The sequence below is a fragment of the Podarcis tiliguerta genome (assembly GCF_965153285.1).
Source record: "Podarcis tiliguerta genome assembly, chromosome: 5".
NCBI lineage: Eukaryota > Metazoa > Chordata > Lepidosauria > Squamata > Lacertidae > Podarcis > Podarcis tiliguerta.
Genome location: NC_139538.1, coordinates 9973072 through 10000277, shown reverse-complemented (window position 1 = coordinate 10000277; position 27206 = coordinate 9973072). Strand labels below are relative to the sequence as shown.

At 41.4% G+C, this 27206-nt stretch overlaps 1 protein-coding gene across 2 annotated transcripts in view; it reads left to right on the top strand.

The window, feature by feature from the left end:
* LOC310678420 (uncharacterized protein) overlaps positions 1–27206 on the top strand; it is a 456546-nt gene that overhangs the window by 123416 nt on the left and 305924 nt on the right. Inside the window, exon 5 of one of the 2 annotated variants that reach the window (XR_014511753.1) lies at positions 3610–4255. The exons of the other annotated variant lie outside the window; for it this stretch is intronic. The gene's annotated coding sequence lies outside the window, so the exon portion shown is untranslated. Of the gene's footprint in view, positions 1–3609; positions 4256–27206 lie in introns of those variants that run through there. 2 annotated transcript variants of the gene reach the window in all.

Here is a 27206-nt window from a genome sequence, read left to right as displayed (position 1 = left end):
TTATTTGCTTCCCCCACCCCTTTGCCCCGACCTGGAAATGATCTTTCACATTCAAATATTTAAATATACACTCCTCTAGCCATTCACAAAAACAACATCCTAATGTTAGAACAGGTTTTTGAAGAAGGAAATAATTTGAAAGTGGTGGATTAGTTTCCACCTTTTGAAACGCAGTGCTTTCTGTAATCTTCAAACATTATTTAGGATAATGGAAGCCATCATCCTGGTTCTCAAATGTTAGCACTTCCATTAGAATTTCCTGCTACCTCTTATTTTTTATATTAAAATACAAGGCTTAAAAGGTATTATCTTACTAAGGGAGGGCAATTGTACAGATGATTTGATTGAATAAAGGGAAGAGCTGTATAGGCCTTTTAAGATCAAGGATGTATTGATGGAAAGCTATCATTAGAGACAATTAATGTTCTCCAAGGGAAGAAATTGATTATGGACAGAGATGGACCCTAAGGAGGAGATATGTCTTAATGCTTCAGGGCCTTAAGGATTAGACTCTATTCACAGCATCTGCATTTTTAACCCTTTTAAAGGACTTGGAGTCTTACAAAAACTACCTAGTGCTGAGGAACGAAAAACATGGGCTTTCACTTTACTTCAGTGCATGCATATGTTAATCTGTTAGCTAGTTTAAATGGTTGTTTCTTTAAGTTGCTAACATTATACTGAGCAGCATTAAAATGCCCAGTTTCATACTGGTAGCTGAATATGATGGTTTGTATAGCATAGGATTATTATACTTTTCTTCTGGTTTCCGTTTGGATGTGATCTTCCAACACCTAGCACCTTGGGAGATATGGTTTGTGATTAAGAGATTTCTCCACCCACCATCGTTTGCACCCTGAGGCTGGCTTGAGGTAGAAGGCTTACGTTCTAAGAGGATAAGCTAATTTGAGTGCGGGGAACAGTTCCCATCTCAAAAATATTGGATAGGGGAAGGGGGAATACAGAGCCCAACAATGTCTTTCTTTACCTTTAGTACTCTGGACTAAGCTTGAGTGAGTGAGTGAATTAATGAATAAAATTTATACTTTTACTTGATACCTGGTGAGATTTACATAAAATCACATTTAAATCCATAATCTTAAACCTATTTTAAAGAAAAGGGAAACAATAGGGAAAGGTAAAAGGTATTCCAAAAGGAACTGGATAGAAGCTACTTGCGATTTTACCTTTGTATTAGGAGAATTAAGCGAAGTTTACTTTTAAAATATTTATTTATTTAGGGTGCAGTTCACTATGCTCTTGCATAGATTCCTTTAATTTCAGTGGGAATTGTGGCAAGGAAACTTTCCAGAGGATTGAGCCCATGATTTTGAATGCCGTAAATAAAAAAATTATGAAATTGTCTAGTAGTACCTTAGAGACCAACTAAGTTTGTTCTGGGTATAAGCTTTCGTGTGCATGCACATTTCTTCAGATACACTGAAACAGAAGTCACCAGACCCTTATATATAGTGGGAGGGTGGGGTTTTTCTAAGAAGGGTAGTAGGAGATGGGTGATTGACTCAATGGGTATGGTAAACCTGTTGATGACTGTTAACGACTGCAATTAGTCCTGCAGGAAAAAGCAAGGGATAGTATGCAGATGACCCAAAAATAGCTTTAGCATATGTATTGAGATAAGAATCCAATGTTTTTATTCAGACCAGGTCTCTCCATAGTTTTCAGTTTAGTAATAATTTGTAATTCAGCAACTTCTCTTTAAAGTCTATTTCTGAAATTCTTTTGTAATAAGACAGCTGCTTTGAGATCCTGTATTGAATATCCTGGGAGACTGAAGTGTTCTCCTACTGCCTTCCCTGTTGTGATCCCTCATGCCAGATTTATGTCCATTTATCCTTTGGCATGGGACACGGGTGGTGCTGTGGTCTAAACCACAGAGCCTAGGGCTTGCCAATCAGAAGGTCGCAGTTTGAATCCCTGCGATGGGGTGAGCTCCCATGGCTCGGTCCCTGCTCCTGCTAACCTAGCAGTTCGAGAGCACATCAAAATACAAGTAGATAAATAGGTACCACTCTGGCGGGAAGGTAAACGGCGTTTCTGTGCACTGCTCTGGTTCACCAGAAGCAGGGCTTAGTCATGCTGGCCACATGACCCGGAAGCTGTACGCCGGCTCCCTCGGCCAATAAAGTGAGATGAGCGCCACAACCTGGACCTAACGGTCACGGGTCCCTTTACCTTTATCCTTTGGTGTAGCAAATTAAAGATATTCATAATAATAATGATAATAATAATAATAATAATAATTTATTTATACCCCACCCATCTGGCTGGGCTTCCCCAGCCACTCTGGGCGGCTTCCAAAAAAAATTAAAATACTGTAATACATCAAACATTAAAAGCTTCCCCAAACAGGGCTGCCTTCAGATGTCTTCTAAAAGTCTGGTAGTTGTTCTCTTTGACATCTGGCGGGAGGGCATTCCACAGGGAGGGTGCCACTACCGAGAAGGCCCTCTACCTGGTTCCCTGTAACTTGGCTTCTCACAGTGAGGGAACTGCCAGAAGGCCCTTGGTGCTGGACCTCTGTGTCTGGGTAGAAGGATGGGGGAGGAGACTCTCCTAATCATTAAATAATAACAATGCCTTCAAAATTATCCTTAGAGACCAGGTCAATTCATGTCAGATCTGTTAAGGACAGAAAGTTCATTAACACTGAATGATAAGGTAAAGGGACCCCTGACCATTAGGTCCAGTAGTGACCGACTCTGGGGTTGCGGTGCTCATCTCGCTTTACTGGCCAAGGGAGCCAGCGTACAGCTTCCGGGTCATGTGGCCAGCATGACTAAGCCCCTTCTGGCGAACCGGAGCAGCACACGGAAACGCCATTTACCTTTCTGCCGGAGCAGTACCTATTTATCTACTTTCACTGCGTGCTTTCAAACTGCTAGGTTGGCAGGAGCAGGGACCAAGCAAAGGGAGAGCACCCCGTTGTGGGGATTCAAACCGCTGACCTTCTGATTGGCAAGCCTTAGGCTCTGTGGTTTAACACACAGCACCACCCGCGTCCCGCAACACTGAATGATACTTACTGAAATTCTTTGGAATTTGAAATTGGAATTGACAAATAGAAAGTATGAAAGTAACAGTATTAGCAAAGCAAATCTGCTACTGCTCTGGGACCTGCATAATCACATGATGTTAGGCATGTAGCTCCAGGCTGCATCCAGTTCCTGGGGCAACATATGTGGTTCCGGTCATTAGATCTTGAACTGTGAGTGCAGTCTCAACTAGATAGCTGGTGGTGTTAACATGAGCACTGTTAATCAGCTGTAAAGAGAACTTACCGTATTTTTCGCTCTATAAGACGCACCAGACCACAAGACTCACCTAGTTTTTGGAGGAGGAAAACAAGAAAAAAAATATTCTGAATCTCAGAAGCCAGAACAACAAGAGGGATCGCTGCGCAGCGAAAGCAGCGATCCCTCTTGCTGTTCTGGCTTCTGTGATAGCTGCGCAGCCTGCATTCGCTCCATAAGACGCACACACATTTCCCCTTACTTTTTAGGAGGGAAAAAGTCAGTCTTATAGAGCAAAAAATATGGTAATTCAGCAAACAAACCCCAAACCCCTTTGATTTTTTTCTTTGTAGAGATGATGATACAGATCCTTTTGAAGTACCTGTAGCCAAGGCATGCAGATACACAGACAGACACACACACACTCACACACACACACACACACACAGAGCGCAAGACTGGGATCAACTTTTTACAAGACAGTAGAGTTAGATTATGCTGACAATTTACGTATGACCTTTCCTCTTCATCTTTGTTCTGAAAACAAATTTCATTTTTCAAAATCTGGAAGTGAAATGCACACTGTGAAAATGAGAATACATATAATTACCTTGAAATAAAAGCTTCTTTTTTACTTTTAACATGCTTACCTAGCAATCCTGTGCACACTAATTTAAAAATAAGCCCAAGTGGACACAGTTGGAATGACCTTTGAGTATAGGTGCCTAGGGTTGCAATGTAAATTTATTTTGGAATGAAATACTGTAAATACGACATTTAACTTTTTTGTTGGTATGAATTAACTTTAATTCCAAGAACCACTTTAATGCAAACCAAATTTAATGCAAAATAAGTTATGTTGGGTTGTATCTGACACTGCTGTTCAGTTCACATAACAGACTTGCACATTGAAACTTTCTCTTTCTCTTCCCCTTTGAGGGTGCAGCTCTCATGCACCCTCAAAATCTGCTCCAGAGGATTGTTGGACTCTCTGGAGCAGATTTGGGTCCCTGGAGAGTCCAACAATCCTCTGGAGCAGATTTTGAGGGGAGCAAGGCGGAGGGAGTTCCACTGTGTGAGTAGAACTCTGCTTCTGCAGCAATGGATAAAGCCCATTATATATTTTCTCTTAGCGATTTTTAAATTTACCCTGTAGGCTTGTTATGTTTAGGGAAGCTTTTAATGTTTGGCACACTATTGTATTTTAATATTTTGTTGGAAGCAGCCCAGAGTGGCTGGGGAAACCCAGCCAGATGGGTGGGGTATGTATGTATGTATGTATGTATAAATAAATAAATAAATAAATAAATAAAGCAAGCTTTATTTAACCAAACGTTGTTTAAGAAGACAGAAAAATATCCATATTAAAAAACATAAAAACAGTTACGAGTTTAAAAATAGTGTATGCTGCCTATCAACTTGTGTTTACTCCTTGCTTTTCAATATTGTACTGTAAAGAAATGAAAAGTGTGTGTGATATATATATATTCGGATAAATATTACCTTAATATCTATCTTTATATAGGAAACCAGAAACTGTTTGGTCATCATTACTGTAAACTCAATTTGTTTATGCACTGAATAAATTAGTATAGTCTATATACTAATCTATATACTAATATATACTATATATATATACTATAGTATATATATACTATATACTAATATACTATATATACTATATATACTATATATAATATATATATACTATATACTAATCTATATACTAATATATATACTATATACTATACTATATCTGTAGGAAGCACGCCTTTGGAGAGAACATGTCTATCATGCATAGCAAGGATAAGAAGATTAGAAGAAGAGATGAAAACAAACAGAAAGAGACTACTTATAAAAAAAAGAGGGGAGGAAGCACTGGGGAAGGACTGAAATCAAAGAAAGCTAATCGATTTTCTTTTTTGCACACTTTGTTTTCATTTCATTATAATAACCAGACAGGGAGGAAGGTAACGAGAGAGGATATCAGTGGGCAGCAAGCAGCTTCACCTGCATTTCTTTTCCTTTTCCTTTTAGCAGTGAGCCTTCTTTAATTGCTAGGTTAAAAACAACAACACCGCGCACACATACGTGCACACACACATTTAAGACTGGTAACATATGTTGCTGTCAGCATGTATTTAGCACCTGCAGAAATGAACATGAAAAAATGTGACAGCACATAGGTAGAGCCCCCCACTATGCCAACTGTGAGCACTGTCAACAAATTTTACTTTGTTAATTTTTTCTTATTAAAAGGAAAGAGGGGGGAAATCCTGGAATCCAAGAGAAGAACTGAGTAGTGCAGGTGTTTCAGGCGTCACAACAACATAATCTAGTGGCACAGAAGGGAAAGTTCCCTGTGGCTTGAGATTTTAAGTAATTTTGTAGCGCAATCCAGCAAATCCATGTGTGGGAAATACACAAGAGAAGTATTTGTGCAAGAGAACAGGATTTTCTCACTGTATTTTATTTATGTCTGGTTTTCTATACCAGCCTTTTGTCATTACTGTCACTCAAATATTTCACTGACAGATTATTTTTATGCTACTGGTAGATAAAAAAATAGTTATATGCTTGACATGGAGGAACTGAAGGAAATAAAGGGGCTTAGAGGTATAGGTGAAGGATATCTAGGTCTCATCCACACTTTTGCTTGACCCATATTTTGATCAAATTGTTTACTGATTCATTTGCTCATGTCCAAGAGCCTCACTCCTTGTTCCGCAGCTGTACCTTGCGAAAATCCAATCTTGTTTGCTGAATCAGATCTTATCAGATGCGTGGAAAATCCAAAGAGAGGTTTTGTTTAACCCAGCTTCAATTCAGCGGGTAAGATCGAATTTTCGCAAGGCGCAGCCATGGAACAAGAAAAGTTCTGAAACTTGGGTGAATTAACTGGTGCACAATATGATACAAATAAGGGTCATGCAAAAATGTGGATGAGCCCGTAGAGGTATATAGGATGCAAGAAAAGGAATGGTACAGTATGATTTAAAGGGGGCAATATTATACTGGTCCTTAAGGACTGTTTCTCTTACCAGTTTGTCTCCAAACACCATCTGAAGATCTGCTGTTGACCTTGAGTCAGTATATCTGAAGGAACACTCACCCCCCCTACCTTTCTTTCCCAATGATTCACACATTATTTGTGTGTGAGAGTGTGATTGGGATTTATGATCTGTTTCATCACTTTGAGCAGTGTTTCCCAACTGGGACCCATATTACCCCCTGGGGCCCCCAGGATATTCCAGGGGGGCCACAGCATGAGGCTAGAGGGCCACACAGGGATGTGAGAAGTGAATAATTTTTATTTTATTTTTATTCTGGTTAGTTGGCTATCTGCTTGGCCAATCACAAGTGGGTAAGGGATCAGTTCTATTCACTTCCTGTAAAACAGAAATATTGGTGGTTAACCTATGGGATTGCTGTTAGCGTGGCTTATAAAATTCTTTGCATGCTAAAAAAATGCAGAATTGCTTAACACTAAAATTTATTCGCTAACAGGTATACTTAATGAACATTATCATTTTGAACCAATGAAACACTTGCTTTTCATTTTAATGTTTTTCTTCTTTTCCAATCTTGGTATTAAAACTTATGCACAGTGGCAAGCACTATGCTTGGGAAATGGAGTGTGCAGAACTGGAGTGCATGGATTACCAAGGCACCATGTGATAGTGGGTTATGTTACCCGCAGGGGCTATTTGAAAATGTTCCACTTTATGGATTAGTCAGCCACAGTCACTGTGCAACTTGACCCAGTTGCTCCCATACAGATGGTGGGCTCTTCAGTTCTTATTATATAAGTCTGCAATTGTTTGATACTGTTAAAACTACACCTGCAAGCAATTCTGTTTCTGACATGTATGACACTGTAGACAACCAGGCAGTGGATCTTCAGGCAGGAATAAATGCCTGTCCAGAGTAGAGGATGTATGAAGAAAGTGTAATCAGGCTAGGCATATTTTAATATAGAGATGAAAAATGGGCAGAATAGTTGTTTTGAGATATCTAAGAGCTAACTATTGATTATGAGAAACAAAGAACTGTCACGGCCTGTGTCTCTACTTCCTCTGCTCCTTGTCTTAACACAAATAATACAAGATGTGACTATCATCAGGCTGTATGTCTCAGTTGCCAAAAACTTCATCAGTTCAAGTGGTAAGATGCTGAACATGGAGCAGCAGCAACTCCATATATCTCAGTGTCCTTGAAGGAAAGGTAAGAAGTAATGGACTCAACTTGGATGAAAACAGACTTAGGCTGGATGCCAACGAAACACATTCTGAATGTTAAGGCTGGCTTTGTACTATCACTGCTAGTCTAATTTATTACTGCTTCTTTTCCATTGTTTTGGGATAACTTTGTATTGTTCATTGTCTACTCTGCGAATCCCATAGGCAAGCCCACGCAGAGCTTGTCTGAGGCCTGGGGTTGGGAGTCTTGTTAGAATAAAGTTATAAACTCAAACAAGATAGCAGCCAGTCACTGGTGGGCCCCCTGGATGGCTTAGCCTTCTGAGGCCTGGGGCAAGTGTACTCAGCTGCCGCTCACTTCTGAACGGGTCTGCCCACAGGACTATATGATGTAGGTTCCCCAACTTTCCACTTGAAATTGCAAGCTGTGGTGATTTCCCAGTTCTAGATTTGATGGTTTTTCAAGCAGGAACCTCAACCATTTCTTGTCTGCCCAAGAATTGCCCAAGTTATTTCTTGTCTGCCCAAGAATTGTGAGAACCGTAAGAGGGCATTTGACAAGAGAGGGGATGGATGGTGGAATTCCTTGCATATATTTTGAGAAATGTACCACACCCACACTTTTGGAACACTTAAATCAGCTTGGGGGAGAAAGCTAGGTGCCCAAGGCTACCAGGAGTTGAACCCTGATCCCTTCACATCCAAGTACGCCTTCCTATCCACTTCAACAGTCTCTTCTTTGGCTTCTATCTCTTATTTCTCCAACCCTCTGCCACAGCCTTCTTACTTTCCACTGCTTTTCTTTTCACACACTCCATTACATAAGTATCATTTCCTATAAAGAGGAAATGTAGTTTGTCAGAATCAAATGAATACTTTCTACAGACACTGCAGGAGTTAAATGGGACCACGCCACACAGAAGCAACTGCCATCCCACTCTAGTAAAAGATGAGTTGGACCAAAGTCTGATGCAGATTAGCATTGTACTGCGTTAGGCTAGAGCAGATGTAGGAAACCTCCAGGCCTTCAAATGATGCTGGTTTACAGCTCCCATCACATCTGACCATTGAGCTTGCTGGCTGGAGCTGATGGGAGGTGCAGTTCAGCAACATCTGGAGGGCCATGTCCCTGTGCCAGAGAGATTGTTGTTGTGTGGGGCAGTAATAGAGGCTTTAAGAGAGGGTTAGGCAAATGAATAAAGGATAAGCCTATCAATGGCTGCCAGTTGTGATGGCGATACTCTGCCTTAACAGCTGGAGGTAGTAATGCTTCTGAGAACCACAGGAGGGGAGAGTGCTCTTGTGTTCAAGTCTTCCTTACACATTTTCCACGGGCATCTGATTGGCTACTTGAGAACAGGATGCTGGACTAGATGGGCCATTGATCTGTTCCAGCAGAATCATCTTATGTCCTTATCTTCCTGTCTATACCAGCACTAGTTCAACTTTCTGAGTTAGTGAGATGACAAAACCCCACAAATCATACTTGTAATAGTGTCATGCCTGATACTTTGAACTTATTTGCTAGCATAGTGGTTCATAGGATCGGCATGTAAGTGTGACAACAGAGATGAAATATGCGTAGCCCTATCTGCGGACTTAAGCACCTTGTATTAAAGGAGCCACAGTGAGCTGCTTAAAATGAAAGGTCCGAGTGAAGAACAAGGATTAAACTCTATTTCCATCTATTTTGAATGACTGTGGATTATGGAGATCCTAATATCTCAATATTTATGGTTCTGTTTCAGAAGCATCAGTCAGCCAGAAAAAGGTCCTAGAAACAGCATATGTTACACCTCTGAGATGGCAAGGTTAGCAAGCACTTCACTAGCGTCCCAGAGGGGCTATCATTGTAACAAGGATCTGTTTGCAGTAATCACAGGCAGTGTTGACAGAGTCTTCTCACCCATCTGCTCAAGGGGACTAGTGTTAACTCTATCAAATCCTAATATTTTAAGAATGCTGATCTCAGGGCCCAAGAGGCCTGGTGACAGGAGTTCTTGCCAAGGCCTGTGCTAGCATCCCTTTATCTTATTACCGACTACTCTAATGCTCCGTAGGCAAAATGCTAAATATGTGTGCAATAAGATAAACTGATTTATGAAATGAAAGAGTGAGGCACTATAATGTTCCTACTGCCTGTCACTAGCTGAAGTCCTTTTTGGACCTTAAGAAAAATTGGTTTTATAGCCTTCAGTGCCATATTCTTGACTGTATCTATATCTGTATCTGTATCTATCAATCCCCCACATGCAACAACAAAAACTAACAGCCTAAACTTAAACACTTACATGGAAGTGGTCCCAAATATTTGAAATACATTTTCAAGAAAGTGGATTATAACTGAAGCCTAGCATATTTTCCTAAGGATGCTGAGAGGAGATGAAGCCATTGATTATTTGTGCTGTGTGCCATTATAATGAGCAAGTGACTTATCAGAGCTGATGCAAACATCTTAGCAACAGGGGTACTCAAGGGTATGCAGTGCCGGTACCTTTTTTTCCTAGAAGAAAAACACTGAGTGTATGACAAATATGTGTGTGGCAGTGTGCTACCACTGTCACCGTGAGATCAAATATGGAAGACACTTCCCATCCTACTTGCACCATGGCACAAAGGTGTGTGAAATTTTTCACCCTTCCTCCTTGCCTTGCCCTCTTTCCAGACACTTTAAGTACATGAGTCACATAAGGTAAAGGGGCCCCTGACCATTAGGTCCAACCGTGACCGACTCTGGGGTTGCGGCGCTCATCTCGCTTTATTGGCCGAGAGAGCTGGCGTTTGTCTACAGACAGCTTCCGGGTCATGTGGCCAGCATGACTAAGCCGCTTCTGGCAAACCAGAGCAGCGCACGGAAACACCGTTTACCTTCCCGATGGAGCAGTACCTATTTATCTACTTGCACTTTGTGCTTTCGAACTGCTAGGTTGGCAGGAGCAGGGACCGAGCAACAGGAGCTCACCCCGTCATAGGGATTCAAACCGCCAACCTTCTGATCGACAAGTCCTAGGCTCTGTGGTTTAACTCACAACGCCACCTGAGTCCCTATGAGTCACATAAAATGTAGTAATTTCTAGTATGACTATTGGGGGAAAGTGTCCCCCCCCCCCCCCGGAGAGGGGCACCAATATAGCTCCTTGCCAAGGGTGCAAGGGACCCTAGCTATGTCTCTGGCACTCAGGTCTTGCTAGATAGATAGATAGATAGATAGATAGCCAAGCAGGCACACACACACATACTCCTTTTTGGTGTTTTATGATTCATTGAAAGGTGTGATATAAATATTTATAGTAAATATAAATGAGCAACTCTATGATTCTAAAGGGATGACAGTCCTGTATAGTACAATATATTACAATCAATACTATATGTTGATATACTTTTAAAACAAACAACAACAAAGCCCATGATGGCCATAGATTGATTTAAGCTTTATTGTAGCATCCTATCTGTTCCAGTTGCTTCACTGGATTGCACTGCTTAAAGCTCATTTTTTCCACTTTCCACTTAGTGAAGAGACAGCAGAATGAAGTTAAAAGAGAGAAGTAAACGACAGCAAAATAAATAACTTCAATCCCAAGAGACTTTGCATGGACTCCTTGACCATTGGTTTAGGCCAAAACACATACACAGGTCTGTCCAAGTACTTCAGTGTACAGAGTTTTCTACTTAGTTTCATGTTCCTGTAGTATATTGAAAGCTACTTCTTGTAAAGATTTCTTTTTCTTTTTTGGTAGTATTTTATTAGGTAGCAGAGGGAGCTGATATTAGAAAAGAACTTCGCTACACGAGCAGAAGCTCACACTCTTTGTATTCCAAGCATAGATGGGCTTTGCTCTGTTGATCCCATCAGATGTAAAACACAAGGAGACAAATTGATTGAGCCAGCTCATATAAGCGAATTCCAAGTTACATGGAACCTCAAAGAGATAATGTGGATTAGCCTTGAAACCTTCTTTAAACGTCGTTTTTTGTAATAAAAATACAATGTTTGCAATTAAGCAGCTATGTATCTGTCACCTCCCATCCAAAGCATAGAATGAGTAGCTTTTCCATTCTGCCTGATTCAGAGATTGGAGTAACTTCCCTGAACAAGCCAGCCCTGTTCAGGGAAGTTTTTAATATGTGACATTTTAGTGTATTTTTCATCTTTGTTGGAAGCCGCCCAGAGTGGCTGGGGAAACCCAGCCAGATGGGCGGGGTACAAATAATAAATTATTATTATTATTATTATTATTATTATTATTATTATTATTATGAAACGTGCATATTCCCAGACTGATAGATGCTGCTTGTATTTCTTGCATATTTTATATCTCTCATTGGTTAGTATTTGCCACAGGAGTTGTCCAAAACTGTCATGACAGCAAAGGAGTAGATTTTTTTTTATAAAAAAAATTAATCATCATATCAGGCAGAGAAGGAGAGACTCTTAGGAAAAGAGAATGCCAGGAACAAAATCACAACCCCCCGGGGAACCACTTGATTATAACATTACCCTTGATAAGTTTTCACTACCACATTCAGTTTTAATGAAAATCTCAACTGAATACCTGCACTCTCAAGATATTAGAAATGCATATACATATAAGATAGCATTTGCGCCTTCAACTCTCTTTAAATTCAGTAGGAAGTTCACACTCAAGACCCGCATCATTAGGCATAATTTGGCCTTCTGAACGTTATAATACTTTTGCAGATATATTATATCTTACTGAGGCTCTTGGTACTTAGGCAAAGAATCCCTTACCCAGCTCACATCTAGCCAACAGGGACTACCTTAATGCATAATCAAACAGGCTGCTGCATAGAGATAGCTTATTGGACTTCAATGTCATACAGTTATAGTTTGCAAATACTTTATACCCAAATGTAAGTCAGTGGAAGCAGTGTTTAGGAAGACAAAGCATCTAAACACATTATTAACTTAATAAGGACATCAGAGTCACCAGTGAAGAGTATAAGGATTCTTCATAGGATTTAGAAGCAGACAATGAGGGGGCATTTCCCAAGGTTTGAAAGCCAGACTTAGTTTTTTCTTTTTATTTTAGGCCAACGTGGTCTGCAGGGTGCTTTACTTTTCTGTTGGAAGCAGAGAAAAAATTTAAAACCTCGGAAATGTGTGTTTTCTTGTTCTTCCTTTAAGTCATCTGTTGTAATTGGGCTTTCCCCCTTCATTGTTTTAGCAAGGTGCCAAGCCTGGCATTCCTCTTTCTGTCTTTGGCATAAAACCTCACAATAATATAAGTTTATTTTAATCTTAAACCTTTCTCATCAGGGAATAGTGTATGAGTAGGCAGGGAAGAAAAGGGAAAAAGATGTAATTATGTAGGGTGGCCATGTGTCCTACTTTATAGAGCACAGTTCTTTAATTGAAGGGCTGTCCAAGGACAGCCTTCTAAATATTATTATTTTTTACATACATATTAGGGCTGGGCAATATCTGGTTTTCAACATTGTGATATCTCACCAGCAAAGCATTGCAACATACAGTGGTACCTCAGGTTACATATGCTTCAGGTTACATACGCTTCAGGTTACAGACTCCGCTAACCCAGAAATGGTACCTCGGGTTAAGAACTTTGCTTCAGGATGAGAACAGAAATCGTGCAGCGGCAGCAGGAGGCCCCATTAGCTAAAGTGGTGCTTCAGATTAAGTACAGTTTCAGGTTAAGAACAGACCTTCAGAACGAATTAAGTTCTTAACCCGAGGTACCACTGTACTGATATATCACAATGTCTGAAATAAGGATGGAGCTATGTAGAGGTATTGGCTGGCTTCACGGTTTTTCGCACACTGTGATTTTTGCATCACAACCCATGATTTGCAATATATTGTCAGGTCAAAAATTATGAAACCAATATCACGATATGGACTTTAAACTTGTTTTGGACAATATATTGATATATCACCCAGTCCTAATACATATTCCATCTTTCCTCTAAGGAGTTTAAGGTGATTCTCCCATTTTATTGTCACAACTACTCTGTGTTCAGTTGTGTGACAGTGACTGGCCCAGGGTCACTCAGTGAGCATCATGACTGAGTGAAGATTTGAAACCTGGTCTCCTAGTTCCTAGTCCAACCCACTGACTTTGAAGAGCATCCTAAATTTGAAGGGTTGTTCAGTCCAGGCCTGATTGAAAAATAGAGAATAATAAGAAAAGAGAGCGGGGACTTGAAGTTGCCTATCAGTAGTTAGCACCTGAATAGCAGACTAAGCAGACACACACGTATCCTGACTACAACCTTCTCCATGATGGTGAGATGTATTGTGTTGTATTTAAATTATAGCAGTTATTTGCATCTCTATGTATATATTAGCATATGCAGTTTCTCTCTTTCAACCGCTCTCTTTCTCTTTGCATGTGTAATTCACAGAGCAACCCAAACCTGGATGGTACTGGCTTGGACAGAAGGTGGTAGTGGTGGTTTTCATTCATTTGTCATTTTGGCACCTTCACGCTAATGTAGCTGAAGAGCCTAAAGACCATGCTGCTCAGGGGTGCCCTGCCTCCAAACACTGCATTTGGGTTTCCCGCTGCCTACTGCCAGCAGTGTCGATACCCAAAAGGGGATGCAAAGTCTCTCAGGAGTCCTGGAGGGGCTCCAGGCCATGAGTGGAGGCTGGATACCTACTTGGTTTCAAATTGCATCATATGCAAGAACCAGATAAAGGGAATAACTTTGCATCCTCAAGGCTGAGTGAAGGGAGAGTGGATGGGTGGATGCAGGGGGTGCGGTGAGGTTGAATCTGACCTTGCAGTCCCACCGCATTCTCTCTCTGACCTGCCAACGGATCATCCGGACCCAAAGGGTGCTCATCAATGGTTCCTCTTCATCCTGGAGAAGAGTGACTAGTGGGGTGCCACAGGGTTCTGTCTTGGGCCCGGTCTTATTCAACATCTTTATCAACGACTTGGATGATGGACTCAAGGGCATCCTGATCAAATTTGCAGATGACACCAAACTGGGAGGGGTGGCTAACACCCCAGAAGACAGGATCACTCTTCAAAACGACCTTGACAGATTAGAGAACTGGGCCAAAACAAACAAGATGAATTTTAACAGGGAGAAATGTAAAGTATTGCACTTGGGCAAAAAAAATGAGAGGCACAAATACAAGATGGGTGACACCTGGCTTGAGAGCAGTACATGTGAAAAGGATCTAGGAGTCTTGGTTGACCACAAACTTAACATGAGCCAACAGTGTGACGCGGCAGCTAAAAAAGCCAATGCAATTCTGGGCTGCATCAATAGGAGTATAGCATCTAGATCAAGGGAAGTTATAGTGCCACTGTATTCTGCTCTGGTCAGACCTCACCTGGAGTACTGTGTCCAGTTCTGGGCACCACAGTTCAAGAAGGACACTGACAAACTAGAACGTGTACAGAGGAGGGCAACCAAAATGGTCAAAGGCCTGGAAACAATGCCTTATGAGGATCGGCTAAGGGAGCTGGGCATGTTTAGCCTGGAGAAGAGGAGGTTAAGGGGTGATATGATAGCCATGTTCAAATATATAAAAGGATGTCACATAGAGGAGGGAGAAAGGTTGTTTTCTGCTGCTCCAGAGAAGCGGACACGGAGCAATGGATCCAAACTACAAGAAAGAAGATTCCACCTAAACATTAGGAAGAACTTCCTGACAGTAAGAGCTGTTCGACAGTGGAATTTGCTGCCAAGGAGTGTGGTGGAGTCTCCTTCTTTGGAGGTCTTTAAGCAGAGGCTTGACAACCATATGTCAGGAGTGCTCTGATGGTGTTTCCTGCTTGGCAGGGGGTTGGACTCGATGACCCTTGTGGTCTCTTCCAACTCTATGATTCTATGATTCTATGATTCTATCTATTTGGGTGAAGTTGGGGAGCTATCACTATCAACAGCAGTGCTCCTCTGCTGGTGGAGAGGACATTATGCACCATCCTAACCCCCTCCCATCTAAATATTTGCGGGTGGGTAGGTAAAATTTAACTCTGTTATAGAATTTACTACTACATGAGTCTGCAGGATAGCTCAGTCAGTAGAGCATGAGACTCCTCAGAGTCATGAATTCAAGTCTCACGTTGGGCAAAAAGCTCCCTCATTGCAGGGGGTTGGACTAGATGACCCTTGTGGTCCTTTCCGACTCTACAGTTGTATGATTTTATGGTGATGACTCCTGGTGGGGAGAGCTTAAATCAAGGACTAGAGAAATTAATAAAAGGCAGGTTTGTCAAATTAAACCTTTATATTCAGATGTAGTGTATTTCTGATTACCATGTGATGGGGACAAAGAACAGGGGACGGCCAGCTTCATGATGACCTCTGGTATCTGGCTGGCTGCTAAATAGTCCATAATATTGGACCATGTAGGTCCTATAAGGAATTCCTTTATTGGTTTCAGTCTGAATTCCCCTGTCACGTGGGTACAAACCTCTTGACACAGTGGTACCTCCAGTTACAAACTTAATTAGTTCCGGAGGTCAGTTCTTCACCCGAAACCGTTCATAACCTGAGGTGCACTTTTGCTAATAGGGCTTCCTGCTGCCGCCGCGCAACTTCTGCTCACATCCCGGGGCAAAGTTCGCCACCAGGAGGATCTACTTCCGGGTTAGCGGAACTCGTTACCCAAAGCATTTGTAAGGCGGACGGTTCATAACCAGAGGTTCCACTGTATATCAACAACAATGGTAGAGAACGTGATCAAGGTCAAATTAATTTCTCCTGTATAAAGCCTCTTTAGGTTGGATACATACCACATGTTTATAAGTATTTTGATGAGGAGTTGCAAAACCTGAGAAGGAAGGAACAGATTATAGTCCTTCTTGCCAATGTAAAACATGCCACATTACAATTTATTTTTAGAACTGGTATTTTGAAACTGCTATGTGTTGTATCATTTTATTCACATAAATTACAATTATAGCCTGATTACCTGCAAGTCTTATTGTCACTGCATAAACATTTGTGAGTATTTTTCCCCTTGAAAAGATTTTGTATATTTTGCATGACAGAAGGAATAAAACAAAATTTCTTTGAATGGTTGATTATTTTTGCATAGCAGATCGTTTATTTGAGCCAACATGTTGACACATTATAAACTGTTGGGTTGGTGTGTTTTTTTAGAACTAATAAGGTTAATTGTCATATGAACCCTCCCTCTGTAGTTTGCAATCTGTAAGCTTTGATTGTTTCTCTGGGGGAAACTCTGCCCAGATGGCATTTTCCTCAAGGCCTTGACCCAAGCGAGGCCTGCAGAGATGGAGAACAAGGTGCTCCTCCACAGACTAATTAATTTACTATTATAGCACCTGTTCCTGAATAGATAGGGCTGGAAAGGAAAACAGTCCCTTGGCACAGTGGTAGGCTCACTGGTAAATGGATTTGAGCTGATTATATTAAGCTAATGCTTTGATCATCTAAAGGCGTTAAAATGGCAATGTGTTTTTGCTGGCTGTTGGCCTCCATGTGAGTGCAGTTTGTATAATTACAAATGATCAGTAAGGGGGAAGACAACTCCAATAAATAGCTTTTAAAAGAATACACAAGATAGTATTTGCTCACCTCTGCTTTTCAGCTTCATAAAATTTGTGTACAGCAATATACATGCAACATTCTGTTAGAGAAGGCCATTCCTAGTTTCAGTTTTCCAAGGCGCAATCCACTGAGAACTCATGTCAATGAGCTGGACATGTGTAGGAGCATTGATGGGCTCTTGTGCACCTTGCATTTATTCAGTACCTACTGACTTCAGCAGGGATATTTGTAGGTGTTCCTATTTCCTTGACAATCCCTTGCACATCTTCCATTCATTCATGCCTATAGAAGCTTGCACATGAGATGCTGGAATGTGTAAGTGCCAGTAGATGTCCCATTGTGAGGAAGCACACTGCTTGCTCACTTCATCAGACTTTAATCTGCTGACCCAGCTACTCTCCTGAGCACCAGGAAAAGCAGATAGTGAGCACAGCTTTGTGTTGATGTAATAGAACCATCTATAGACACTCAAATAAGGTTTCGGTCTGTCACAATGAACACCTAGCATCTCCCTGGTGTGGCATACTCATCTACTCTTCACAATATCCTAACATGGGTTTGGAAAAGAGCACAGGGAGGTGCTGAGGATCAAATGCTAGGAATCCCAGCACAACTACAAGGCAATGGGTTTTATAGCATAGCATATGATAGAATTTTAATATTTGTTTTTAATTTACTATGGGTGCAGTTTACTGGGAATGTCTCTTGTGGAAAGCACCCCTCCTTGAAATAAATGAGAATATGTTCAAACGCCCGCCCACCACAGCCCAGTTTTATCTGTACCATCTTGGTTTTGACATGTGCACTTGACTTAACCATGTATTTGGGATGTAATCAGTTAATATCTACTTGAGAGAAGGAAAGATAACCTTTCGGATGGGACCTGGGTAAGAAAGCCAGTTTCAATTAAAGATTGATCGAAGGCTAGCAGGCACTGGCAAATCACTGTGTAAACAATGCCTGGCTGTAAATGGATTTACGATGTGTTAATCTGCACTCACTTTCACTTCATTGCTGTTTGGATTTCCCAAAAGGATTAGATGTCATTTTATTGGCTCTACATGACAGTAATGTTATTTCCTTTTCCAAGTGATTACTATTGAGGGGGCTTTTCCCCTTTCCGTATTTCTTTAAAAATACAAGGATCTACCAGCTTTAGCATAACATTGATTGACATAGTAGTATACTGGTTAAAACTGTTTATATTTGAAGTCTTGTGGAATTATTCTGTTTGTAGCAATGTTAGTCCTTCCAGAACAAAGAATGGAGAATCGTTTAAAGACTATCTTTTTACTTGGAGCCATTCAAAGCACATCCTGTGTAAGAGCAAAGAAAGTTCTCATGGCAAGGTTTCATTCTTGGTCCCTTGGGTATTTGGCGCTATATAAAGGTAAAGGTACCCCTGCCCGTACAGGCCAGTCTTGACAGACTCTAGGGTTGTGCGCTCATCTCACTCTAGAGGCCGGGAGCCAGTGCTGTCCGGAGACACTTCCGGGTCACGTGGCCAGCGTGACAAGCTGCATCTGGTGAGCCAGCGCAGCACACGGAACGCCGTTTACCTTCCCGCTAGTAAGCGGTCCCTATTTATCTACTTGCACCCGGGAGTGCTTTCGAACTGCTAGGTTGGCAGGCGCTGGGACCAAGCGACGGGAGCGAGCGCACCCCGCTGCGGGGATTCGAACCGCCGACCTTTCGATTGGCACGTCCTAGCCGCTGAGGCTTTTACCCACAGCGCCACCCGGGTCCCTTATTTGGCGCTATAGTGTCTTGTAAATGGACCCTGCAGGGGAAAAAGAATGGAGGACCTCGGAAGGTGATGGATTCCACAGGAGGTTTTAAAGGAAAGGTTGGATGGCCATTTGTCAGAGACTCTTTAGCTGTGATTCCTGCATTGCAGGGGTTGAACTAGATGACCCTTGGGATCCCTCCCAGTTCTACAATTATTTGATTCTACGCCCTTCCGGGGGGGGGGGGGGACTTTGAGCAAGCCATCTACAATGTTGAGCCAGAGTTGTTTCCCATGAACATCTGCTGGGTACTACCACATGCCACTTGAAATCTTGTCTTCTGTAGCAGCAGTTTGTGAGGAAGGAAACCCAAAAGCATATGCAGTGCTAATAATTACTCCCTTAATAATTCCTCCCCCCTCCCTTCCTAATTCCTTCCTGAACCGAAAGCTCAACAAAAGAAGTAATTTACAATGCATTTTCCATATATTCGTCAAATTCCTCCTAAGACCCCTCAAGCCTCTTATGTCCTGCAAATCCTTTCCTGGAATGTCATGACCTTCCTATTTTCTTATTATAGGCTATAGCAGCACACCCTGTTCCTCATCATGAGTACTTTGTTTTTCTCTATCGGCCGGTCATCTTCTGTCATTCTTTTCCTCTCCATCAAATGGCATGCCCAGAAGGCAATAATTTTGACTGATTTTTAGATTTAAATATTCAGTACTGTTTCTGGAATTACAAACTTGGTAGCTAAATGAATTATAGTTCAGTTATCAAATTCTGTTACACCACCTATTAATTGGTAGAACTGAATAAAAAAGTAAAAGACCCCTGGACGGTTAAGTCCAGTCAAAAGCGACTATGGGGTGTAGCGCTCATCTCACTTAAGGCCAAGGGAACTGGCGTTTGTGCACAGACAGCTTTCTGGGTCATGTGGCCAGCATGACTAAATTGCTTCTGGCACAATGGAACACCATGACGGAAGCCAGAGCACATGAAAATGCCATTTATCTTCCCGCCGCAGCAGTACCTATTTATCTACTTGCACTGGAGTGCTTTTGAACTGCTAGGTTGGCAGAAGCTGGGACAGAGCGACTGGAGCTCACCCCGTCATGGAGATTCAAACCGCTGACCTTCTGATCAGCAAGCCCAAGAGGCTTGGTGGTTTAGACCACAGTGCCACCTGTGTCCCATATCAAATTCTGTTATACCACCTACTAATTGGTAGAACTGAATACACCAGTTATGAATCTTCTAAGCCTGGCTAATCTCACTTCAGTTCCTTCAGTGTGTTGGATATTATGTAGGAACTAATATCAGCAGTTCTGCTATCTTGAGCTTTTCCTTTTAGGTGCTATTTGTGTTTCCTGTTTGTTTTCAGGTAACTTTGAGTAAGCCCTTCTCCTTCTGCCAATTAAATATTTTGTCCAGTTCCTCATAACACCACCGGCATCAAGGCTTGATATAATATTAGCGGAGGATAATTCATTTTTAATTCATGAAATTGAAAGGGGTGTGAGATTCATCTGGTAAGAAAGTTTCATCATATCATTAGCATTGTAAATAAGCAATCGCGCTGGAAGGAGTTGCTCACTATTGCCCTGAAAGGCACTGAGGTGTATCAATTGTATGCACGGTGAGGGTATTTTTGCCAGAAAACTGCTGTCACCGCTTCCCCCCCTTCCTTCGACATGCACACATTTGACCTTTTGGCACAGACAGCTGTGCACACCAAACAATAACAATCAATACAATTCTCATTGCAAAGGGGTTAATTTAGCCAGCTTCCAACTCCTTTTTGTTGTTTGAAATGGAGTGGGGGGTGGGGGGGGGAAGGAATTTTGAAGAGGTTGAAAAGGCCAGCAAGATTTAATGAAATGGACTAGATAAGCTAGAAATAGTATTATCAAGAAAAAGTAGTCTTTTCCCCTTACCTTAAGGTCCAGTAGAAGTAAAAGCAACTTTATTTGGTGTTAGCATTGATTCCTAAATGTCATTAACACCAATAGTTTGGCTGGAGGAAATATTCAGATGCTCATTTTTCTTGGAGTTTTTTGTTTTGGGGTTTAGACCAAACATATGCAGAATTTTAAAGTCACATTTTCTTGTATTTCTTTCAAAAATTGAATTGGTAAAAATGACAAATATTGTGAGACTCTGATTTTTTCTAAGAGTTGTTACCATGAAATTGCCAGAAAAAAAATCCAGCATAGTTGCATTTGACTTCAAAAGAGGAAATTTCTCCAGAAAGGAGGAGATTTCGTATCTTGCAAGTGTCCCAGAAAAACCTGAACCTTCTGTTTTTCCTCCATGAGAGCACAGCAGCCATTTTGGGTGTCATGATCTAGCCCGATATCACGCTAAGATCTCGCCCCCCCCCCCCCAAGAAAGTGAGGAGATTGCAGAGAACCTGAATGAATTGTTTGCCTCTGTCTTTAGTACAGAAGATGTATTGCAGATCCCTGTGCCTGAACTAACTTCTCAGGAAGATAGTCTGAGAAACTGGGGCAAGTAGTGGCAATTGCCTTATTGATAAACTAAAAAACAAACAAACCTGTAACTTGTCTTTAAGATCTACCTTCAAACTTAAGGACTAGAATGTGCTCAATGTAACACCAGTTGTTGTTTTTTAAGGGATCCCATGAAGAGCTAGGAAACTACAGGCCATGTAGCTTAACAGGTGTCCTAAAGAAACTGGTGGAAAGCATCATTATAGATAGAATTACTAAGCATATAGAAGTGTTACTGAAGAAGAACCAGCATGGCTTCTGCAAGGGTCAGTCCTCTTTCACTAACATTTTAATCTGGAGTTATTTGAGAGTGTTAATTAGCATGTGGACAAGGGTGATTCAGTAGACATTGTACTTAGACTTTCAGAAAGCTTTCCATAAAGCCTCTTCCCAAAGACACCTGAATAACTGTAGCTAGTCATGGAAAAAGAGGTTGGGGAATCTCATGAATCTGTAACTGGTTAAAAAACAAAACAGAAAGTGGGAATGAAAGATAAGTTGTTGCAGAGGTAGGATGAAGAAGGAGATCCTTCCAAGGACAGTATTGGGACCTGAGTTTTTTAATTGGTTCATAAATGATGTGGAATTCTGGGTGAGCGGTGAGGTGGCTGAGTTTGCTGATTAAACCAAATTCTTCAGGGTGGTAAGACCAAGAAAGGGCAATAAAAGGACTGTGAGTGAATGGGCATTAAAATGAGAAGTGGAATCCAGCGTAAGCAAGAGTAAAGTAATGCACAATAGGTAAAATAAAATAAAATAAAATAAATCCTAGCACTGCATATACACTTATAGGATCTGAACTGGTGGTGAATGACCAGAAAAGAGATATTGGGGTCATGACAGATGCTTAATGAAAATGTTGACAGTGTGACTGCTGAATTCCATGTTGGGGATCAGTAGGAAAGAGTCTGAAAATATAACTGCCCATATCATAATGCCATTATGCAAATAATGTGTGACTGTAGTTGGAATACTGTGTACTGTTTTGCTGGCTGTAAATCTAGAAAAGGTTTAGAAAACGACAACAAAAATGATAATGAGGAAAGGTTTGGTGCTTTCTGGTTTAGAAAAAAAAATGAGCAGGGGTATTATAGGTGTATAAATTTATGCAGGATGCTGAGAAATTAGAGAAAGAGAGGGAGAGAGAGAGAGAGAGAGAGAGAGAGAAAGAAAGAGAGGTATTTATCCTTTGCTCATAGTAGAAGGCAGGATCATCCAATGAAGCTGTATGTGTGAAAATACAGGACAGACAAAATGAAATAGTTCTTCACACAGTGTATGGAAACCATGGCATTCACTACCATACCACTACATCAAAAAATGTAGTAATAGCCAACAAGGTTGGCTTTTAAGAGGAATTAGCTAAATTTATGGATAATAAGCTTATTTATTTATTTTAAAAAGTATTTCTAGGGTGCTATGCCACAATAAAATGTAAAACACTAAAATAATACACCTATCCATCAAGGCTAATCAATTTAAAATGTTGCAGAGTCCTGTCAGCATAAAAAGGTCTTCAAAAGATGCCTGAAGGTCAAAAGTGAGGCTGTTAGCCATGATGGCTGGTAACTATCTCCAGTAAGTCCATAATAATTCATTACGGTCAGAGACCAGCTCGAAAAGCACAACTGGGACAGCTTTCACAAGAATAAAATATACATGTAAAACAGTGTACAACAACAGCTTACAGATTCAAATCTAAGATGAGTGCATATACACATAAGGACCTAAAAATTTGGGCTACAAATTGGCCCTGATACCCTGGAGGCCGACTTTGACTGTTTTCCTAACAAACTAATTTGTTTCGGGGGGTGGTCTGCGCCTGCAAATCTATGCGCAGAATTTGGCGACCATCCAGGTCGTCTTTTGGTCTTTGCCTAAGAGAAGAAAATTGAGTTTAGACTTATCCGGAAGGCCTGCAAGCCTCACCAGCTGGGGGTCAATGGTATCTCTGCGTACCTCGTCATAAAAGGGACAGCTGAAAAATAAATGTTCGGGGCCTCCTATTTCCCCTAATGGGCAGGCGCAAAGTCTCTGAGAATACAGGACTTTTCCAAATGCTCCTTCCAGAACCGGTGAGGGCAAGGCCGAGCTTCTGGCTAGAGTAAAGGCCCTTCTTATGTGTCTTGATACGGGGCCACAACGTATCTCTCATTTTCTATAATTATATAATCGGGGGACCTCAAGCAGTCCTGTTGTCTCTCTGTGTCCATGATTCTTTGCCTGACCACAGATCTTGCTTGGCCCAGGCCCAAGTTTAGAAGGGCTTGAGGAGCAAAGCCCAATTTCTGGAGAGTATTCAGAACTGCTGTCTGCCAGCCAGACTTGAACTGGTCGCATGGAATCAGTGGGGCTATTCCTCGGGGGAGCAGTTTCAGCGTCAGCCATTTATAGATTGATGTTAAACTAATATACGCCTCTACTCTCATCATCCATGTTTCTAATCTGACCCATGCATTTGAAAGATATCTGGGGACTTGTAGGAGGGCTCTGAGGAGTTTGGATTGAACTCTTTCAAGGGGAGTGAAGGAAGAGGGTAGCGGGCCCAACAAGGATCCATAAAGGAGCTGTGCCAACATTTTAGCCTTATATAGTTTTAGGGCCGCGGGAACGAAAAATAACTATCTCCAGTAGCAGAGGTGGTATGCTGCTCAATATCATTTGCTAGGGTGTACAAATTAGGAGAGTGCACGCCTGTTATGCTTGCAGGCTTCCCATAGGTATCTGGTTGCAAATGTGAGATCATAATGCTGGACCAGATGGGCCATTGGCCTGATCTAATAGTGCTTCTGTTATGTTCTTAGCTAGCAAAGTATGTGTCATTATGATATACTTTTTAAAGCTAGTACAGTGGTGCCTCGCAAGACGAAAAGAATCCGTTCCGCGGGTCTTTTCGTCTTGCGGTTTTTTCGTCTTGCGAAGCAAGCCCATTGACGGAGTAGCGCTATTAGCACTATTGACATTTTAAGGGCTAAAAACGGCTTTTTAATGGTTGGGGGATTAGCGGTTTTGCTGCTAAAATGCTTTTAGCAGCTTAGCGCTTCAGGAAAAGGGGTTTTGGAGCAGAAAAAAAATTCAAATTTTTTTCGTCATTTTTTGTCTTGCAAAGCAAGCCCATAGGGAAATTCGTCTTGCGAAGCGCCTCTGCAGACGGAAAACCCTTTCATCTTGCGGGTTTTCCGTCTTGCGAGGCATTCGTCTTGCGGGGCACCACTGTACTTTGAATTGCGCCTGGAAGTCTACCAGTAACCAATGCAGAATTATACTTGATATGTAGTCTATAATATGTAAGGTAAATGGTAAAGGTAAATGATCCCTGGACAGATAAGTTCAGTCAAAGATGACTATGGGGTGCGACGCTCATCTCAGTTCAGGCCAAAGGAGCCAGCGTTTGTCCGCAGACAGCTTTCTGGGTCCTGTGGGCAGCATGACTAAAATGCTTTTGGTACAACAGAACACGATGATGAGTGCCAGAGCGCACGGAAATGCTGTTTACCTTCCTGCTCCAGTGGTACCTATTTATCTACGTGCACTGGTATGCTTTCAAACTGCTAGGTTGGCAGAAGCTGGGACAGAGCAACGGGAGCTCACCCTGTCACGCAAATTCGAACTGCCGACCTTCTGATCAGCAAGCCCAACAAGCCCAGTGGTTTAGACCACAGCGCCACTCACTTCCCTCCTCTAAGATTACCTATAATATTTACCTGTTATCTTTACCCATAATCTGTGCTCGTAGGTAGACGACTTTCTATGAGAGTGGTAAGATCAATTTTAGTGGTGTTGACTGTACCAGCCAAAGAAACTTCTAAACAATTAGTGTAGCAAAAATGACTCACGGGCGTGGTTTGGTCACTCTAAAATCCCACGCACAGAGCAGCCTTGTGGAGGAAGAAATATATGGTCTGGTAATCACATTGACAAATGCATCTGTAAAGTTTGACTAAAATTACCTGAAATTGGTGCTAAGTGCAATAAAATAAAACTGCAATGAGATATGTCTGGTACCATTTTTTCTTGAACATTTTTGGGGGGAAGATTTCATTTTAAGTTTTATGCTGTGATTGTTAGCACTGGTATTTGGAATTTGGCCCCTTCGTTGTAGCCATGGCTTCCTGCTGGGAAAGTGGAAGATGCATAAGCTTATTCTACCCTGCTGAGGGTCCCTGAATGGTGTTAACTTCCTTGCAAAATGTCATGAATCTTGCAGGGCTTTACTAATGAATGTTATGGAGAAAGCTCTATTACTATTTTTAAAAGCACAGTGCTCATTTCAATAAAGATTATAGCATGAGAAAAACTATTTTTTCCTCAGAAATAAAAATTCCGGTGAATGGGTAGTGACAGTGGTTGGGCTTTATCAGAGTAACCAGGCATGCAAAAATATTGTTTTACATCAACTTGTGGAAAATACTGTGTTTATTTTTTTGTTACGCACTGAGCAAGAATAATGCAAGGAAACAGTGTTCTCAGCCTTAACAAATTAGGAGAGCTAGGATCTGTTTGCCTATTAGTTTTAAATGGATGACTCTCAATCACTTTATTCCAATAACAGGTCTAGGTGGTAGTATTTCAACTTCAAATTAGTTGATAATATGCTTGCTTATTTTGTGAGTCAGAAGCTGTTTGCTGAGCAGTGCTCGGCCTGGTGCATGCTCCCCTATATCTTATCACAGGATTTGACAGTACAACAGGTTTTGTAAATTGGTTCTCAGGTGACTGTAGTTTTTCAATTAACGTGAATTTACTGATTAGCAGTTCCATTTGTGTTATTTAAAATGGGTTCATATTCTCTCAGTGTTCCATGACTCTGACATGTACACAAGTGTTTAGGGAGGAAACATTGACTGGTTTTCATTTTCTGCTTGATTGATATGCTTGGCAACTACTTTTGTAGCAATAGTCTGCTTTATTGGCTTCTAGCAACTAAGCATATTAGCAAGATAAATGTGAAGTCTTCTGTGTATCTACAGGCTTCAGTCTCCCATCAGTGGCAAACTTTGGGTTCTTAAATTTCAGCGGTGCTCTGTGTGCCTCCACCTCTTGTACTCTGTTCTACAGCACCATTGCAGTGCCCCCTGAAACGGTCGTGCTACCCTCAAACTGCCTCTGCTTCTATCTTAGCAGGTGTTATCTGAGAATCCCTGTTAACATCAGGGGGAGGAGATGGGACTGGAGGTCTTGCTGGAAAAGAAGACCTTGAGGGCAGGAACATCACCTATTTAACAGATCCAGCGACAGTTTTTCTATGTGAAAAAGTAACTGGTGTGGACTGAATATGTACCTAATATTAACACATATTTTTTCAAGCATTTTCTTTTCCTTCTATAACCTTGCAAAGCCAACCTTGGTAAGTCAACAGGAAAAGGAAGAGCCTTACAAAAGGTTGGATCCTGGGTCTTAATTATTTAATGCAGGGTGTGGCCTTTGCTTTCTATTAGGCCTTGACTTCATATGTAGCAGAATGTGGTGTACCATAACTATAGGCGAGTAGTGTTAGTTCCGGAAGAAAGGGAGAGAAAGGGGAATTTGTGGGTGCCAAGATCAAGTTTGGGGCAAGTACTCTTTGGTGAGAGAACCCCAGCAGAGATTTAAAGTCACAAAATATGCAGCAAAAACGTAAGCTGTTAGACCTTTAAAATATGCCCTTTTGAGTGAGTTCCAAAATGTTAAAATATTTCTTTTCAAAGTTTCCCAATTCTCCAAACATAGGAAAAGACCACCTGTTTGGTAAGTTAAAAAACTGCTTACTTGCAAAGGTCAGATTTATGTGCTTCAGGCTGTAAAGTTGGCGAAAGTTCCTAAATTATGAGTATAGTAACTCAAGAATGGGTTGTGAGAGCCATACAGTTAAGATGGAGTTCAAACCTCTTTACACACTGAACTTCTCAGGTAGACGGGGGGGGGGGGGGACGAGGGGACGGGGACCAATAGCCTTGATTACGCACTTCTTCCAAAGGTGAGGGGAAATTACCTAGGCTAAGCTTGACATGACAACTTAAT